This window comes from Anomaloglossus baeobatrachus, chromosome 2 (assembly GCF_048569485.1).
Source record: "Anomaloglossus baeobatrachus isolate aAnoBae1 chromosome 2, aAnoBae1.hap1, whole genome shotgun sequence".
NCBI lineage: Eukaryota > Metazoa > Chordata > Amphibia > Anura > Aromobatidae > Anomaloglossus > Anomaloglossus baeobatrachus.
In genome coordinates, this window is record NC_134354.1 from 342,113,859 (window position 1) to 342,132,030 (window position 18,172).

At 43.8% G+C, this 18,172-nt stretch overlaps 3 non-coding genes across 3 annotated transcripts; all 3 read left to right on the forward strand.

The window, feature by feature from the left end:
* Window positions 1–248: 248 nt before the first annotated feature.
* Window positions 249–321, forward strand: TRNAV-CAC (transfer RNA valine (anticodon CAC)). The gene has a single exon. It is a non-coding gene; the product is annotated as a tRNA-Val (tRNA).
* Window positions 322–737: 416 nt separating this feature from the next.
* Window positions 738–810, forward strand: TRNAV-UAC (transfer RNA valine (anticodon UAC)). Its single transcript has one exon. It is a non-coding gene; the product is annotated as a tRNA-Val (tRNA).
* Window positions 811–14,558: 13,748 nt separating this feature from the next.
* On the forward strand, window positions 14,559–14,631 carry TRNAV-AAC (transfer RNA valine (anticodon AAC)). The gene has a single exon. It is a non-coding gene; the product is annotated as a tRNA-Val (tRNA).
* Window positions 14,632–18,172: the final 3,541 nt, after the last annotated feature.

Here is an 18,172-nt window from a genome sequence, read left to right on the forward strand (position 1 = left end):
GTTTCATAGTGTAGTGGTCATCACGTCTGCTTAACACGCAGAAGGTCCTAGGTTCAATCCCCAGTAAAACCAATCTGTTCTTGGTGTTGAAATAATATCCTATCAAACTACAATATATGAAGTTCTTGGCTTTGTTGCCGAATGATGGGATGTTTTGGCTTCCAACACCAACAGAATTACGAATTTTTTTTTTTTCCCCTGACAGTCAAAACACGTCTCCAATTGCCATTGCTTTGCAGGATTTCACAGGTTTCATAGTGTAGTGGTCATCACGTCTGCTTCACACGCAGAAGGTCCTGGGTTCAATCCCCAGTGAAACCAATCTGTTTTCGGTGTTGAAGTAATTTCCTATCGACTTGTAATATATGAACTTTTTGGTTTCGTTGCCAAATGACAATACATTTTGGCTTCCATCACCAAGAGAACTACGATTTTGGGTTTCTTTTTTATTGACCATTTTAGCAGAAAACATAATCCCATATTATAAAAATCCTGTTTGTTTCAAAAAATATAGTTCCCATAAATACAAAAGCAAAAGGCCAAACTATGTGGAAAAAAGTAACACATTCAATATAAACTTCAATTTAAGCAAAATCCCTTTGTAGGAATAAAACTAGTAAAATATGAAATAAAAATTGTAAATGTTTCATTAACCAAAAACACTTTTCTTCAGCAATAAAAAGGCCCCATCAGTTACAATTCGGCTCCGATAGCCAATACACTATAATTTTTGGTCAGGTTTCATAGTGTAGTGGTCATCACGTCTGCCTTACACGCAGAAGGTCCTGGGTTCAATCCCCAGTGAAACCAATCTGTTTTCGGTGTTGAAGTAATTTCCTATCGACTTGTAATATATGAAATTATTGGTTTCGTTGCCAAATGACAATACATTTTGGCTTCCATCACCAAGAGAACTACGATTTTGGGTTTCTTTTTTATTGACCAATTTAGCAGAAAACATAATCCCATATTATAGAAATCCTGTTTGTTTAAAAAATATAGTTTCCATAAATACTAAAGCAAAAGACCAAACTATGTAGAAAAAAGTAACACATTCAATATAAACTTCAATTTAGGCAAAATGCCTTTGTAGGAATAAAACTAGTAAAATATGTAATAAAAATTGTAAATGTTTCATTACCCAAAAACACTTTTCTTCAGCAATAAAAAGGCCCCATCAGTTACAATTCGGCTCCGATAGCCAATACTCTACATTTTTTGTCAGGTTTCATAGTGTAGTGGTGATCACGTCTGCTTAACATGCAGAAGGTCCTAGGTTCCATCCCCAGTGAAACTCATCTGTTCTTGGTGTTGAAATAATACTCTTTCAACCTGCAATATATTAAGTACTTGGCTTTGTTGCCGAATAACAGGATGTTTTGGCTTCCATCACCAACAGAACTACGAATTTTTTTTTTTTTTCTCCTGGTGGTCAAAACTCGTCTCTAATTGCCATTACTTTGCAGGATTTCTCAGGATTCAAAGTGTAGTAGTCATCACATCTGCTTCACACACAGAATGTCATGGGTTCAATCCCCAGTGAAACCAATCTGTTCTTGGTGTTGAAATAATACCCTATCCAACTACAATATACGAAGTTCTTGGCTTTGTTGCCGAATGACGGGATGTTTTGGCTTCCATCACCAATAGAACTACGAATTATTTTTTTTTCCCCTGGTTATCAAAACTCGTATCTAATTGCCATTATTTTTGCAGGATTTCACAGGTTTCAAAGTGTAGTTGTCATCACATCTGCTTCACACGCAGAAGGTCCTGGGTTCAATCCCTAGGAAAAACAAGCCGTTTTCGCTGTTGAAATAATTTGCTATCAACCTGTAATATATAAAATTCTTGGTTTCTTTGCCAAATGACAATACATTTTGGCTTTTATCACAAAGAGAACTACGATTTTGGGTTTCTTTTTTATTGTCCATTTTAGCAGAAAACATAATCCCATATTATAAAAATCCTGTTTGTTTCAAAATATATAGTTCCCATAAATACAAAAGCAAACGACTAAACTATGTAGAAAAAAGTAACACATTCAATGTAAACTTCAATTTAAGCAATATCCCTTTGCAGGAATAAAACTGGTAAAATATGTAATAAAAATTGTAAATGTTTCATTACCAAAAATACTTTCCTTCAGCAATAAAAAGGCTCCGTCAGTCACAATTCTGCTCTGTTTGCCAATACACAGTAACCTTCCATCAGGTTTCATAGTGTAGTTGTCATCACGTCTGCTTAACACTGGTTCAATCCCCAGTAAAAGCAATCTGTTCTTAATGTTGAAATAATACCCTATCAAACTACAATATATGAAGTTTTTGGCTTTGTTGCCGAATGACGGGATGTTTTGGCTTCCATCACCAATACAACTACGAATTATTTTTTTTTCCCCTGGTTATCAAAACTCGTCTCTAATTGCCATTATTTTTGCAGGATTTCACAGGTTTCAAAGTGTAGTTGTCATCACGTCTGCTTCACACACGGAAGGTCCTGGGTTCAATCCCCAGTGAAACCAATCTGTTTTCGCTGTTGAAGTAATTTGCTATCAACCTGTAGTATATAAAATTCTTGGTTTCGTTGCCAAATGACAATACATTTTGGCTTCCATCACAAAGAGAACTACTCTTTTGGTTTGTTTTTTATTGTCCATTTTAGTAGAAAACATAATCCCATATTAAAAAAATCCTGTTTGTTTAAAAATATATAGTTCCCATAAATACAAAAGCAAACGAGTAAACTGTGTAGAAAAAAGTAACACATTCAATGTAAACTTCAATTTAAGCAATATCCCTTTGTAGGAATAAAACTGGTAAAATATGTAATAAAAATTGTAAATGTTTCATTACCAAAAATACTTTCCTTCAGCAATAAAAATGCCTCGTCAGTCACAATTCTGCTCTGCTAGCCAATACACAGTAACTTTTCATCAGGTTTCATACTGTAGTGGTCATCACGTCTGCTTAACACGCAGAAGGTCCTGGGTTCAATCCCCAGTGAAACCAATCTCCTCTTGGTGTTGAAATAATACACTATCCAACTACAATATATGAAGTTCTTGGCTTTGTTGTCGAATAACAGGATGTTTTGGCTTCCAACAGAACTTTGATATTTTTTTTTTTTCCCTGGCGGTCAAAATCGTCTCCAATTGCCATTGCTTTGCAGGATTTCACAGGTTTCATCGTGTAGTGGTCATCACGTCTGCTTAACACGCAGAAGGTCCTGGGTAGAGTTGAGCGCGGTTCGTGGTTCGTGGTTCTCCAGTTCGCGGCTCGAGTGATTTTGGGGCATGTTCTAGATCGAACTAGAACTCGAGCTTTTTGCAAAAGCTCGGTAGTTCTAGAAACGTTCGAGAACGGTTCTAGCAGCCAAAAAACAGCTAAATCATAGCTTGGTTTCTGCTGTAATAGTGTAAGTCACTCTGTGAATCAAACTATTATCACATTTCAGTGTATAGTGTGCGTGAACAGCGCCTTCAGATCACTGCTGTTTCTATAATGGCGATCGCCATTTTTTTTTTTTTTTTTCTTGTCTTCCTTCCCTAAGCGCGCGCGTCTTGTGGGGCGGGCCAGCATGTCAGCCAATCCCAGACACACACACAGCTAAGTGGACTTTGAGCCAGAGAAGCAACGGCATGTGTGATAGGATCTGCATGTCACATGTCCCTGCATTATAAAACCGGACATTTTCTTCACGGACGCCATTATCTGCCTTCTGCGTCTTTGGTGTCAGACATCACTGTCGCAGCTCCGTCTTCCTGAGTCCTATAGCCGATACAGCTGTATGCGCTGCATACACAGCGTTAGACAGCTTAGGGAGAGCACTTTATAGCAGTCCTTTTAAGGGCTCCAACCGGCAGGGTCAGAGAGCCATAGGTGACAGGTCCTGCAAACAGCAACAGCGTCTGTGTAGCCCAGGTCAGGGATTTCCTACCTGCATTTCACCATTAGGAGGGAATAGAAAGGCAGTCTTCCATTCCTCTACCCAGAGCACCACAATCCTGCCACTGTACCCTCTTGTCCTCTGCACACTCCAACTGATAACTAAGCCATTATACTAGCAAACACTCAGTGTACCTAGTGGCATCCTATACGTGGCTATTGGACTTTGCTATAGTCCCACTAGTGCAAAGACATTTGCAGAGCGCGTCTGCCTGCATTGCACACTACAACTCATTCTAACCAAGCCATTATACTAGCAAACACTCAGTGTACCTAGTGGCATCCTATACGTGGCTATTGGACTTTGCTATAGTCCCACTAGTGCAAAGACATTTGCAGAGCGCGTCTGCCTGCGTTGCACACTACAACTCATTCTAACCAAGCCATTATACTAGCAAACACTCAGTGTACCTAGTGGCATCCTATACGTGGCTATTGGACTTTGCTATAGTCCCACTAGTGCAAAGACATTTGCAGAGCGCGTCTGCCTGCGTTGCACACTACAACTCATTCTAACCAAGCCATTATACTAGCAAACACTCAGTGTACCTAGTGGCATCCTATACGTGGCTATTGGACTTTGCTATAGTCCCACTAGTGCAAAGACATTTGCAGAGCGCGTCTGCCTGCGTTGCACACTACAACTCATTCTAACCAAGCCATTATACTAGCAAACACTCAGTGTACCTAGTGGCATCCTATACGTGGCTATTGGACTTTGCTATAGTCCCACTAGTGCAAAGACATTTGCAGAGCGCGTCTGCCTGCGTTGCACACTACAACTCATTCTAACCAAGCCATTATACTAGCAAACACTCAGTGTACCTAGTGGCATCCTATACGTGGCTATTGGACTTTGCTATAGTCCCACTAGTGCAAAGACATTTGCAGAGCGCGTCTGCCTGCGTTGCACACTACAACTCATTCTAACCAAGCCATTATACTAGCAAACACTCAGTGTACCTAGTGGCATCCTATACGTGGCTATTGGACTTTGCTATAGTCCCACTAGTGCAAAGACATTTGCAGAGCGCGTCTGCCTGCGTTGCACACTACAACTCATTCTAACCAAGCCATTATACTAGCAAACACTCAGTGTACCTAGTGGCATCCTATACGTGGCTATTGGACTTTGCTATAGTCCCACTAGTGCAAAGACATTTGCAGAGCGCGTCTGCCTGCGTTGCACACTACAACTCATTCTAACCAAGCCATTATACTAGCAAACACTCAGTGTACCTAGTGGCATCCTATACGTGGCTATTGGACTTTGCTATAGTCCCACTAGTGCAAAGACATTTGCAGAGCGCGTCTGCCTGCGTTGCACACTACAACTCATTCTAACCAAGCCATTATACTAGCAAACACTCAGTGTACCTAGTGGCATCCTATACGTGGCTATTGGACTTTGCTATAGTCCCACTAGTGCAAAGACATTTGCAGAGCGCGTCTGCCTGCGTTGCACACTACAACTCATTCTAACCAAGCCATTATACTAGCAAACACTCAGTGTACCTAGTGGCATCCTATACGTGGCTATTGGACTTTGCTATAGTCCCACTAGTGCAAAGACATTTGCAGAGCGCGTCTGCCTGCGTTGCACACTACAACTCATTCTAACCAAGCCATTATACTAGCAAACACTCAGTGTACCTAGTGGCATCCTATACGTGGCTATTGGACTTTGCTATAGTCCCACTAGTGCAAAGACATTTGCAGAGCGCGTCTGCCTGCGTTGCACACTACAACTCATTCTAACCAAGCCATTATACTAGCAAACACTCAGTGTACCTAGTGGCATCCTATACGTGGCTATTGGACTTTGCTATAGTCCCACTAGTGCAAAGACATTTGCAGAGCGCGTCTGCCTGCGTTGCACACTACAACTCATTCTAACCAAGCCATTATACTAGCAAACACTCAGTGTACCTAGTGGCATCCTATACGTGGCTATTGGACTTTGCTATAGTCCCACTAGTGCAAAGACATTTGCAGAGCGCGTCTGCCTGCGTTGCACACTACAACTCATTCTAACCAAGCCATTATACTAGCAAACACTCAGTGTACCTAGTGGCATCCTATACGTGGCTATTGGACTTTGCTATAGTCCCACTAGTGCAAAGACATTTGCAGAGCGCGTCTGCCTGCGTTGCACACTACAACTCATTAAAACCAAGCCATTATACTAGCAAACACTCAGTGTACCTAGTGGCATCCTATACGTGGCTATTGGACTTTGCTATAGTCCCACTAGTGCAAAGACATTTGCAGAGCGCGTCTGCCTGCGTTGCACACTACAACTCATTCTAACCAAGCCATTATACTAGCAAACACTCAGTGTACCTAGTGGCATCCTATACGTGGCTATTGGACTTTGCTATAGTCCCACTAGTGCAAAGACATTTGCAGAGCGCGTCTGCCTGCGTTGCACACTACAACTCATTCTAACCAAGCCATTATACTAGCAAACACTCAGTGTACCTAGTGGCATCCTATACGTGGCTATTGGACTTTGCTATAGTCCCACTAGTGCAAAGACATTTGCAGAGCGCGTCTGCCTGCGTTGCACACTACAACTCATTCTAACCAAGCCATTATACTAGCAAACACTCAGTGTACCTAGTGGCATCCTATACGTGGCTATTGGACTTTGCTATAGTCCCACTAGTGCAAAGACATTTGCAGAGCGCGTCTGCCTGCGTTGCACACTACAACTCATTCTAACCAAGCCATTATACTAGCAAACACTCAGTGTACCTAGTGGCATCCTATACGTGGCTATTGGACTTTGCTATAGTCCCACTAGTGCAAAGACATTTGCAGAGCGCGTCTGCCTGCGTTGCACACTACAACTCATTCTAACCAAGCCATTATACTAGCAAACACTCAGTGTACCTAGTGGCATCCTATACGTGGCTATTGGACTTTGCTATAGTCCCACTAGTGCAAAGACATTTGCAGAGCGCGTCTGCCTGCGTTGCACACTACAACTCATTCTAACCAAGCCATTATACTAGCAAACACTCAGTGTACCTAGTGGCATCCTATACGTGGCTATTGGACTTTGCTATAGTCCCACTAGTGCAAAGACATTTGCAGAGCGCGTCTGCCTGCGTTGCACACTACAACTCATTAAAACCAAGCCATTATACTAGCAAACACTCAGTGTACCTAGTGGCATCCTATACGTGGCTATTGGACTTTGCTATAGTCCCACTAGTGCAAAGACATTTGCAGCACGTCTGCCTGCGTTGCACACTCCAACTAATTATAACTAAGTTGCATTGTCAGGGATATTTATTCTTTATTATTCTGCTGTTAATAAAGCTAGACCACCACTGCAATCTTCACCACCTCTCAATTTTTACTACCACATTTTCAGTCCACAATCTTGTCGCAATCAACATGAGTGGCAAAATGACAGATGCTGGTGGAAAGGGGAAGAGGCGTGGTGGAAAAGGCAAAAAAGGTTTTGTCCGTGGGGAAGGTGGCAAAGCTCCATTATCATCTGCTGAAGATAGACCATCTACCAGCAAAAGTAAGATGTCTACTACTTACCGTGGACAATCCGATGTGCTCCCTTTTTTACGGACACGAACAACAGGAAGAAAGGTAGATGATGGGCAAAAAAGGAAAATGCTTGAATGGATCTCAAGTGGTCCAACAAGTGCCCTCTCAGCCACTTCAAGTACCGCATCCAAAAAACACCAGTCCTCTGAGTTGTCATCCCAATCACACTTGATTTCTCCCAGCTCTGAAGTCTCCATCAGCCCTGCACAGTATGGTGGAACTGAGATGGCTGAGTCTGCAGAGCTGTTCAGTCACACTATAGCCTGGGAATCAGAGGTCTGCTCCCAAGCTACAGTGAGTACAGAACAGGAAATGGTCTGCAGTGATGCCCAGAACCTTTGTGACTCAGATTCAGGCCGTGAGGACCAAGTTTCTGAGCATAATGTTGACCCTTTGTCACAAACTGTAACACCTGTGGTTATAGACAATGAGGAACATACTGATGAAGATGAGACGCAGATACCCGATTGGGATGACAACTTAAATATTCGGTCAGGGCAAGAAGAGGCTCGGTCTGAGGGGGAGGGGAGTGCAAACACAACAATTGATGATGACGTTCTAGATCCCACCTACTGTCAACCCCCAGTCAGGCACTCGAGGAGGTCAACAGAGGCGGTGGAGGAGGATGCAACCGACGACGAAGTTACCTTGCGCCTTCCTGGACAGAGTCGGAGCACTGGTAGCACGTCTACAACTGCATCCTCAGCCACCACTCTGCCTATGAGCATTATTCGGGGTGGATCAACAGGTCGCATGGCCTCTAAGCCTTGCCTAGCCTGGTCCTTTTTTCACATCGAAAAAGATCGCCCAACTCATGTGATATGTAACATTTGTCATGATTCTCTTAGTAGAGGTCAAAAGCTCAGCAGTTTGACAACTTCTTCCATGAATCGTCACATGAATAAATATCATAAGTCCCGGTGGGAAGCTCACCGTGCTGCAATGCGGCCTAGCGGAGCGAACCATCCACCGCCCGCCCCTTCCACTGCATCCGCGCGCTCTTCATCTTCTAGGACTGTGGGGACAGCTGCCACACCTGTTTTTCCACGCAAAACTTCCACCACTGTAACCGCAACAGGCAGTTTGCTTGTAAGGTCGTCAGTTGGTTTGGAAGGGGAAACAAGTGAGTGTGTACAGCTCTCTCAGACATCGATAGCACCAACGTTGGATGAAGGCAACATCATGTCTCCGCCTGCACTTTCCTCACAAACCTGCATTTTTCCAGGGACACCCTACTCAACACCGTCTACACACAGCAGCCAGATCTCTGTCCCTCAGATGTGGTCAAATAAAAGGCCACTTCCTCCGACCCATGACAAAGCTAAGAGGTTGACTCTATCCCTCTGTAAGCTGTTGGCTACCGAAATGCTGCCTTTCCGCCTAGTGGACACACAGGATTTTAGAGACCTTATGTCTGTCGCTGTGCCCCAGTACCAGATGCCTAGTCGCCACTACTTCTCTAAGAAAGGTGTGCCCGCGCTACACCAGCATGTCGCACACAACATCACCGCTTCCTTGAGAAACTCTGTGTGTGAACGGGTGCATTTCACCACCGATACTTGGACCAGTAAGCATGGACAGGGACGTTACATGTCGCTGACTGGGCACTGGGTAACTATGGTGATAGATGGTGAAGGGTCTGCTGCACAAGTCTTGCCGTCCCCACGACTTGTGTGTCAATCCTCTGTCTGTCCAAGTTCCGCCACTGCTTCTGCATCCTCCACCTCATCTGGGTCCTCCACCTCCGCCCCAAGCCTGCCTGGTCAGGCCACCAGCGTTCTCACTGCGCAGAAGGAATCACGCACCCCTCATTACTATGCTGGCAGCAGAGCGCAACGGCATCAGGCGGTCTTTAGCTTGACATGTCTTGGTAATAAGAGTCACACAGCTGAGGAGTTGTGGTCAGCTTTGCGGTCCGAGTTTAATAAATGGTTGTCTCCACTCAAACTGCAGCCTGGTAAGGCCGTGTGCGACAATGCTGCAAACCTGGGTGCGGCACTTCGCCTGGGCAAGGTGACACACGTACCTTGTATGGCTCACGTGTTGAACCTTGTCGTGCAGCAATTTTTAACACACTATCCCGGCCTAGATGGCCTTCTGAACAGGGCACGAAAACTGTCAGCTCACTTCCGCCGTTCAAGCGCCGCAGCAGAGCGACTTGCATCGCTCCAGAAGTCTTTCGGCCTGCCGGTTCATCGCCTGAAATGCGATGTGGCGACACGCTGGAATTCAACTCTCCACATGTTACAGCGACTGTGGCAGCACCGCAGAGCCCTGGTGCAATACGTCATGACGTATAGCCTGGGCCAACGAGATGCAGAGGTGGGGCAGATCACCCTGATGGAGTGGTCTCAGATCAAGGACCTATGCACCCTTCTGCACAGTTTCGACATGGCGACGAATATGTTTAGCTCTGACAATGCCATTATCAGCATGACGATTCCAGTCATTTACATGCTGGAGCACACGCTAAACACTATTCGGAGTCAGGGGGTGGGACAACATGAAGGGGAGGAACTACAGGAGGATTCATATGCGCAAGGGACAACAACATCACGAAGGTCCAGACGTTCATCATCACCAACGCAGCAGGCATGGGACCATGGGGGACAGGGATCGACAAGGGCGCATAGTAGCAGGCGAAATGTTGAGCAAGGTGCAGGAGAACATGAAGAAATGGAGGACGAACTGTCCATGGACATGGAAGACTCAGCGGATGAGGGAGACCTTGGTCAAATTTCAGTTGAAAGAGGTTGGGGTCAGATGTCAGAGGAAGAAAGAACGGGTAGCACCTCTATGCCACAAACACAGCATGGACTTGGTCTGCATGGCTGCGCAAGACACATGAGTGCCTTTTTGTTGCACTACCTCCAACATGACAGTCGTATTGTCAAAATTAGAAGTGATGATGACTACTGGATTGCCACACTATTAGATCCCCGGTACAAGTCCAAATTTTGTGACATAATTCCAGCCATAGAAAGGGACGCACGTATGCAGGAGTATCAGCAGAAGCTGTTACTAGATCTTAGCTCGGCTTTTCCACCAAACAACCGTGCAGGTGCAGGGAGTGAATCTCCCAGTTGTAACTTGACAAACATGGGACGGTCTCGTCATCTTCAACAGTCTACCCGTACCAGTAGGACCTTTTCTGGTGCCGGTAACAGCAATTTTATGGAATCTTTTCATAATTTTTTTAGACCCTCTTTTGCAAGGCCACCAGAGACAACAAGTCTGACACATAGTCAACGGCTGGAGAGGATGATACAGGAGTATCTCCAAATGAACATCGATGCCATGACTGTGCAACTGGAGCCTTGCTCCTTTTGGGCTTCAAACCTACAAAAATGGCCAGAGCTCGCAACTTACGCCTTGGAGATTTTGTCGTGTCCAGCTGCCAGCGTTGTCTCTGAACGTGTATTCAGTGCTGCTGGGTGTGTGCTGACAGATAAGCGCACGCGTCTGTCCAGTGACAATGTGGACAGACTGACGTTCATCAAAATGAACAAGTCATGGATCCAGAAGGAATTTACTACCCCTGTGTCATCCTGGGGAGAGTAAATGCTTGTGGATTTGGAATGTGCTTGATGCAAATCAAAACATCCTGTTTGCAACTAGGGCCCAAGTGCTGCCACTGATGGGGTGGGTGTCTGTGTGGCCCAATTTTTGGAAAAAAGGGAGACTCCGCTTGGAGTAACCCTTGCTTGCTGTGTTTTTAAAAGAAGCCAAGATGAACAGAGCTGGGATCAGGAAAGACTTTGCTACCTACCCCGGTGTCATCCTGGGGACGGCTAAGAATAGCGTATTTTTGAATGTGCTTGATGCAAATCAAAACATCCTGTTTGCAACTAGGGCCCAAGTGCTGCCACTGATGGGGTGGGTGTCTGTGTGGCCCAATTTTTGGAAAAAAGGGAGACTCCGCTTGGAGTAACCCTTGCTTACATTGTTTTTAAAAGAAGCCAAGATGAACAAGTCATGGGTCAGCAAAGACTTTGCTACCTACCCCGGTGTCATCCTGGGGACGGCTAAGAATAGCGTATTTTTGAATGTGCTTGATGCAAATCAAAACATCCTGTTTGCAACTAGGGCCCAAGTGCTGCCACTGATGTGGTGGGTGTCTGTGTGGCCCAATTTTTGGAAAAAAGGGAGACTCCGCTTGGAGTAACCCTTGCTTGCTGTGTTTTTAAAAGAAGCCAAGATGAACAGAGCTGGGATCAGGAAAGACTTTGCTACCTACCCCGGTGTCATCCTGGGGACGGATAAGAATGGCGTATTTTTGAATGTGCTTGATGCAAATCTAGCTGTGAAGTGTACAACTGGGGCACAACTGCTGCCACTGAATGGGTGGGTGTGTGTGGGGCCCAATTTTTGGAAAAAAGGGGAGACTCCGCTTGGAGTAACCCTTGCTTACATTGTTTTTAAAAGAAGCCAAGATGAACAAGTCATGGGTCAGCAAAGACTTTGCTACCTACCCCAGTGTCATCCTGGGGACGGCTAAGAATAGCGTATTTTTGAATGTGCTTGATGCAAATCAAAACATCCTGTTTGCAACTAGGGCCCAAGTGCTGCCACTGATGGGGTGGGTGTCTGTGTGGCCCAATTTTTGGAAAAAAGGGAGACTCCGCTTGGAGTAACCCTTGCTTGCTGTGTTTTTAAAAGAAGCCAAGATGAACAGAGCTGGGATCAGGAAAGACTTTGCTACCTACCCCGGTGTCATCCTGGGGACGGCTAAGAATAGCGTATTTTTGAATGTGCTTGATGCAAATCAAAACATCCTGTTTGCAACTAGGGCCCAAGTGCTGCCACTGATGGGGTGGGTGTCTGTGTGGCCCAATTTTTGGAAAAAAGGGAGACTCCGCTTGGAGTAACCCTTGCTTACATTGTTTTTAAAAGAAGCCAAGATGAACAAGTCATGGGTCAGCAAAGACTTTGCTACCTACCCCGGTGTCATCCTGGGGACGGCTAAGAATAGCGTATTTTTGAATGTGCTTGATGCAAATCAAAACATCCTGTTTGCAACTAGGGCCCAAGTGCTGCCACTGATGTGGTGGGTGTCTGTGTGGCCCAATTTTTGGAAAAAAGGGAGACTCCGCTTGGAGTAACCCTTGCTTGCTGTGTTTTTAAAAGAAGCCAAGATGAACAGAGCTGGGATCAGGAAAGACTTTGCTACCTACCCCGGTGTCATCCTGGGGACGGCTAAGAATAGCGTATTTTTGAATGTGCTTGATGCAAATCAAAACATCCTGTTTGCAACTAGGGCCCAAGTGCTGCCACTGATGGGGTGGGTGTCTGTGTGGCCCAATTTTTGGAAAAAAGGGAGACTCCGCTTGGAGTAACCCTTGCTTGCTGTGTTTTTAAAAGAAGCCAAGATGAACAGAGCTGGGATCAGGAAAGACTTTGCTACCTACCCCGGTGTCATCCTGGGGACGGCTAAGAATAGCGTATTTTTGAATGTGCTTGATGCAAATCAAAACATCCTGTTTGCAACTAGGGCCCAAGTGCTGCCACTGATGGGGTGGGTGTCTGTGTGGCCCAATTTTTGGAAAAAAGGGAGACTCCGCTTGGAGTAACCCTTGCTTGCTGTGTTTTTAAAAGAAGCCAAGATGAACAGAGCTGGGATCAGGAAAGACTTTGCTACCTACCCCGGTGTCATCCTGGGGACGGCTAAGAATAGCGTATTTTTGAATGTGCTTGATGCAAATCAAAACATCCTGTTTGCAACTAGGGCCCAAGTGCTGCCACTGATGGGGTGGGTGTCTGTGTGGCCCAATTTTTGGAAAAAAGGGAGACTCCGCTTGGAGTAACCCTTGCTTGCTGTGTTTTTAAAAGAAGCCAAGATGAACAGAGCTGGGATCAGGAAAGACTTTGCTACCTACCCCGGTGTCATCCTGGGGACGGCTAAGAATAGCGTATTTTTGAATGTGCTTGATGCAAATCAAAACATCCTGTTTGCAACTAGGGCCCAAGTGCTGCCACTGATGGGGTGGGTGTCTGTGTGGCCCAATTTTTGGAAAAAAGGGAGACTCCGCTTGGAGTAACCCTTGCTTGCTGTGTTTTTAAAAGAAGCCAAGATGAACAGAGCTGGGATCAGGAAAGACTTTGCTACCTACCCCGGTGTCATCCTGGGGACGGATAAGAATGGCGTATTTTTGAATGTGCTTGATGCAAATCTAGCTGTGAAGTGTACAACTGGGGCACAACTGCTGCCACTGAAGGGGTGGGTGTGTGGGGCCCAATTTTTGGAAAAAAGGGAGACTCCGCTTGGAGTCACCTTGCGGTGTTTTACATGACTTTAGAAGGGCGTGCCATGCCTATATCTGTGTGTCCTCCTCTTTTTCCTTGTCCAGCTGTTTTGTTTTCGCATGAGTACATGTCCTTGTCACTTTCCCATGTGTTTGTGTTGTGTTGTGAGTTGTTTGTCACCTTTTGGACACCTTTGAGGGTGTTTTCTAGGTGTTTTACTGTGTTTGTGATTGCCTGCCATTGTTTCCTATGGGCTCGAGTTCGGTTCGTCGAACGTTCGACGAGCCGAACTCGAGCCAGACCCCCCGTTCGGCGAACCGCCTCGAGCCGAACCGGGACCGGTTCGCTCATCTCTAGTCCTGGGCTCAATCCCCAGTGAAACCAATCTGTTTTCGCTGTTGAAGTAATTTGGTATCAACCTGTAGTATATAAAATTCTTGGTTTCGTTGCCAAATGACAATACATTTTGGCTTCCATCACAAAGAGAACTACTATTTTGGTTTGTTTTTTATTGTCCATTTTAGCAGAAAACATAATCCCATATTATAAAAATCCTGTTTGTTTAAAAATATATAGTTCCCATAAATACAAAAGCAAACGACTAAACTGTGTAGAAAAAAGTAACACATTCAATGTAAACTTCAATTTAAGCAATATCCCTTTGTAGGAATAAAACTGGTAAAATATGTAATAAAAATTGTAAATGTTTCATTACCAAAAATACTTTCCTTCAGCAATAAAAACGCCTCGTCAGTCACAATTCTGCTCTGCTAGCCAATACACAGTAACTTTTCATCAGGTTTCATAGTGTAGTGGTCATCACGTCTGCTTAACACGCAGAAGGTCCTGGGTTCAATCCCCAGTGAAACCAATCTCCTCTTGGTGTTGAAATAATACACTATCCAACTACAATATATGAAGTTCTTGGCTTTGTTGTCGAATAACAGGATGTTTTGGCTTCCAACAGAACTTTGATATTTTTTTTTTTTCCCTGGCGGTCAAAATCGTCTCCAATTGCCATTGCTTTGCAGGATTTCACAGGTTTCAAAGTGTAGTGGTCATCACGTCTGCTTAATTCGCAAAAGGTCCTGGGTTCAATCCCCAGTGAAACCAATCTGGTCTTAATGTTAAAATAATACCCTATCAACCAGCAATATATAAAGTTCTTGGCTTTGTTGTCGAATAACAGAATGTTTTGGCTTCCATCACCAACAGAACTACGAATTTTTTTTTTCCCCTGGCGGTCAAAACTTGTCTCCAATTGCCATTGCTTTGCAGGATTTCACAGGTTTCATAGAGTAGTGATCATCATGTCTGCTTAACACGCAGAAGTTCCTGGGTTCAATCCGCAGTGAAACCAATCTGTTCTTGGTGTTGAAATAATACCCTATCCAACTACAATATATGAAGTTCTTGGCATTGTTGCCGAATGACGGGATGTTTTGGCTTCCATCACCAATAGAACTACGAATTATATATTTTTTTCCCCTGGTGGTCAAAACTCGTCTCTAATTTCCATTACTTTGCAGAATTTCACAGGTTTCAAAGTGTAGTGGTCATCACGTCTGCTTAACACGCAGAAGGTTCTGGGTTTAATCCCAAGTGAAACCAATCTGTTCTTGGTGTTGAAATAATACCCTATGCAATTACAATACATAAAGTTCTTGGCTTTGTTGCTGAATGACGGGACGTTTTGGATACCATAACCAACAGAACTACGAATTTTTTTTTTTTCCTGGCAGTCAAAACTCGTCTCTAATTGCCATTACTTTGCAGGATTTCACAAGTTTTAAAGTGTGGTTGTCATCAAGTCTGCATCACATGCAGAACGTTCTGGGTTCAATCCCCAGTGAAACCAATCTGTTTTCGGTGTTGAAGTAATTTCCTATCAACCTTTAATGTATGAAATTCTTGGTTTCTTTGCCAAATGACAATACATTTTGGCTTCTATCACAAGGAGAACTACGATTTTGGGTTTCTTTTTTATTGAACATTTTAGCAGAAAACATAATCCAATATTATAAAAAAACCTGTTTGTTTCAAAATATATAGTTCCCATAAATACAAAAGCAAACGACTAAACTTTGTGGAAAAAAGTAACACATTCAATGTAAACTTCAATTTAAGCAAAATCCCTTTGTAGGAATAAAACTGGTCAAATATGTAATAAAAATTGTAAATGTTTCATTAACCAAAAATACTTTCCTTCAGCAATAAAAAGGCCCTGTCAGTCACAATTCTGCTCTGCTTGCCAATACACAGTAATTTTCCATCAGGTATCATAGTGTACTGGTCATCACGTCTGCTCAACACGCAGGTCCTGGGTTCAATCCCCAGTAAAAGCAATCTGTTCTTGGTGTTGAAATAATACCCTATCAAATTACAATATATGAAGTTCTTGGCTTTGTTGCCGAATGACGGGATGTTTTGGCTTCCATCACCAACAGAACTATGAATTATTTTTTTTTGCCCCTGGCGGTCAAAACTCGTCTCTAATTGCCATTACTTTGCAGGATTTCACAGGTTTTCAAGGGTGGTGGTCATCAAGTCTGCTTCACATGCAGAACGTTCTGGGTTCAATCTCCACTGAAACCAATACGTTTTCGGAGTTGAAGTTATTTCCTATCGACTTGTAATATATGAAATTAGCAGAAAACATAATCCCATATTATAAAAATCCTGTTTGTTTTAAAATATATGGTTCCCATAAATACAAAAGCAAACGACTAAACTATGTAGAAAAAAGTAACATTTTCAATGTAAACTTCAATTTAAGCAAAATCCGTTTGTAGGAATAAAACTGGTAAAATATGTAATAAAAATTGTAAATGTTTCATTAACCAAAAATACTTTCCTTCAGCATTAACACGCAGAAGGTCCTTGGTTAAATCCCCAGTAAAACCAATCTGTTCTTGGTGTTGAAATAATACCCTATCAAACTAGAAAATATGAAGTTCTTGGCTTTGTTGCCGAATGATGGGATGTTTTGGCTTCCATCACCAACAGAAATACAAATTATTTTTTTTTCCCCTGGCGGTCAAAACTCGTCTCTAATTGCCATTACTTTGCAGGATTTCACAGGTTTTCTAGTGTGGTGTTCATCAAGTCTGCTTCACATGCAGAGTATTCTGGGTTTATTCTCTAGTGAAACCAATCCGTTTTTGGAGTTGAAGTTATTTCCTATCGACTTTTAATATATGAAATTATTGGTTTAGTTGCCAAATGACAATACATTTTGGCTTCCATCACCAAGAGAACTACGATTTTGGGTTTCTTTTTTATTGACCTTTTAGCAGAAAATATAATCCCATATTATAAAAATCCTGTTTTTTTCAAAATATATAGTTCCCATAAATACAAAAGAAAACAACTAAACTATGTAGAAAAAAGTAACACATTCAATGTAAACTTGAATTTCAGCAAAATTCCTTTGTAGGAATAAAACTGGTAAAATATGTAATAAAAATTGTAAATGTTTCATTAATAGAGATGAGCGAACTGGTCCCGGTTCGGCTCGAGGCCGGTTCGCCGAACGGGGTCCCGTTCGAGTTCGGTTCGTCGAACGTTCGACGAACCGAACTCGAACGTATAAGCTATAATGGGAGGCAATCACAAACACATAAAAATGCATTATAAATGTACACAAACAGTGAATAAACATTGCCATAACACTTACCGGTCCTCGCGATCCCTTCTGCACTCTGTCTCCTGCCGCTATTCCATCCGATGATCGCTGAATCCTCCCGGTGACCTGCACTGCCAGCAGAGATGCAGGACCTATCGTGACGTCAAAATAGCCATGTGACCAGTCACTTGGCTATTATCTCATTGGCTACAGACTGGTCACATGACTATGACACGTTATGTAGGACCTGCGAGTGCATCTCTCTGGTACACGGTGCACATATGTGTATCGCCGTGTACCGGCGACATGCTCTAGCACACGGTCGACTCCCCGTTCCGTTAGGGACCGGCTGACACAGCCGGTCATTAACGGAGATCGCCGTTGCCATAGCAACGCAGTTAGCGGTGACGTCACCGCTAACCGCGGCTCCGAGAGCACCGTTGCTATGGTAACGCGTCTGTCAGCGTTACCGCTAGCAGCCAGCACTGATCACTCACGGAGTGAAGGCTGCACGCTGCTTCCCGATTGTAGTGATGATTGTAGTGAGGATGGAGGTTCCCCAGCCCCAAGTGATGAGCTGGTGAATCTCATCCTCACTACAATCGTCACTACTACTACACTAGTGATGATTGTAGTGAGGATGGAGGTTCCCCAGCCCCAAGTGATGAGCTGGTGAATCTCATCCTTCCTCACTACAATCGTCACTACTACTACACTAGTGATGATTGTAGTGAGGATGGAGGTTCCCCAGCCCCAAGTGATGAGCTGGTGAATCTCATCCTTCCTC